The sequence below is a fragment of the Myotis davidii genome, unplaced genomic scaffold (genome assembly GCF_000327345.1).
Source record: "Myotis davidii unplaced genomic scaffold, ASM32734v1 scaffold14, whole genome shotgun sequence".
In the NCBI taxonomy this organism is placed as follows: Eukaryota; Metazoa; Chordata; class Mammalia; order Chiroptera; family Vespertilionidae; genus Myotis; species Myotis davidii.
Window position 1 is genome coordinate 586,276 of NW_006287372.1, and position 2,408 is coordinate 588,683.

Genomic DNA, 2,408 nt, shown 5'->3' on the forward strand with positions numbered 1-2,408 from the left:
ATCTCACTTTGCTCAAGATTTTGAAAGAGAAACTTTGATTCACTTTCCAAGCCTGTTGAAACATTGCCAAGAAAATAATTCTGATATTGACATTTGCTATTTCAAAACAACACTTTTAAATATGAGGGAAGATTTTCTCAATAGGTTTCAGGAATTCAGAAACAGCAAAGTGTCGTTAGCCTTTGTTAAAAAACCTCTCAATGCTACTGTAACAGAATTACCTTTTTCTCCCTTTAATATTGACATTGTCAACTTTGAAATGCAATTGCTGGATTTAAAAAACAAAGAACTGTGGAGCTCGAAATTTGAACGTCTTTGTGCTGCTATAGAAATATTGGAGAAAATCAAATGTGAACTTAGTTCAGAGCACAAGTGGTCTGCTTTGAAAGACCTGGAGAAGAAAGATATGCTGATTTTTAACACCTGGAATAGTATTCCTGACTCATATAATGAACTGAAAAAGCTAGCGTTTGCTGTTCTTTCCTTATTCGGGTCTACATATTTACGTGAACAATCATTTTCAAGCATGAACCTTATCAAGAGTAAATTGAGAAGTCGTCTTATTGATGAGAACCTGGAATCGTGCCTAAAATTAAAACAACAACATACAAACCTCACTTACCCAAACTTTCCAAGGAGATGCAAGGCCATTGTTCACATTAGTGTTTGTCAGTCATTGTCATGATTTAATTTTATGGATATTGTAAGGTAAATTGTAAGGGATTTAATTTTATCAATAAATAATATCGTTATTAAGTATGATATCAAGTTTTATTCAACATACCTATAGTTTAACTAAGACTTAAAACTTTAAGTTTTTTAAGTTAATTTTAGGGAACATTGCAGAGTGAAAGAAGATATAGTGTTGAGGATTGAGAAAGATATGTTGAGATTGGACATATAGAGAGGATGAACAAAAGGAGATAGACGAAACAAGTATACAAGACGAGTGTGGATGGGAGAGTTGGAAGGGGTGGACCTCAGCGAACGTACCTCAATCAGATTGAGGATGTTTTTAGCAAAGGCCAGCTTAGGAGTACCCTAATTAAGTTAATAACAATGTACTTACCTATATAGTTTAAGTTTAAAAAATTTGGCTCTCAAAAGAAATTTCAATCATTGTACTGTTGATATTTGGCTCTGTTGACTAATGAGTTTGCTGACCACTGCAATAGACAGATGATGTATATAGAATTGTGTACCTAAAATCTATACGATTTGATTAACCAATGTCACCCCAATAAATTCAATAGAAATAAACATTTATTTTTCATCAAGTTAAAACATATCAAAGGTTTAAGTTATATATCTATGAGAGAAGCAACTAGTTACTCCTCAAAATAAGTATTCCCTTTGCTTTCTGGGTTTGTCTCCCCTCCCCAAGGTGTTAGTGGCTGAATTCTAGCCAGTGTCTGTGAGCGACAACATGGCATGTCACTCCCAGTCTGTCCCCAAGGCCTGCGTGTGGTCCTCCTTGTTTCCTTCCCCTTAAGTCTGGTGGGGATGGAGGCAGTAAGTGACCTTGAACTTGGGTCCCTGAATGAATCCATGGAGGAGACTTGCCCTGCCAACAGGCTCACCTGTCCAGTACTGTAGTGTGAAGAACAAAATAATCTACATCGTTTGGGCCATTTGGGGATACATTTCTCACAATAGCTACTGTTCCCCTAATTTGTACAGTTCGGTAGGGTGAGAATTCTCTCTTAACACTACTCTAATTTTCTTTTAGAAATAATGAATGTTCACATTTGTGCAATCCCAAGGTGGCACAGAAGTATTCCATATCAGAGGGGACACGATTTGTTGATCCCCAAACTTGTGGATCAAAGGTAAGAAAAGAAATCACTTTGAAGCTCGGTTGGTCAGGTGAAAGATTTCAGCGAAGGACATTGTGTTTGTGTTTGGTTGTTTGTTCAAGGACAGGCATTGTTATCCAGGTAACCCTCCTGGCATTCCATGTGGCCATGTTTCGTGTCCCTAGAAACGTCAATCCCCCTCGCCCCCTTAACTGTGTGAGACACAGGTGTGAACAGTGTTGAGTTAGGACTTGCTAAGCGACTACTGGGGAAACCAAAGAATTTATGTGCTTAAGAGCAATAGGAACCATCAGTGATACGGCTCACCAACAATTTCCATAATTCTACGTTGGTGCTGAAAACAGTGGCACACATTTAAACATGAGCCCACAGTACTTTAGAAACAGGCAGTCAGCAATGAGAACGCAGAGGTAATAGGTTCTTGCGCCTTCTATGACGGGGAGGGCCTGGGTGTCAGCTTTATTCTGGCCTGCCAGCAGTGCATTCATCATCTTCCCTCGTCTCCTTTCACTGCTGCAACTTGACAAGGATTTTCTTTCACCTTGAAACACTGCGAGTGGTGGAGTGGTGGAGAGTTGCTTTGCCGCATTC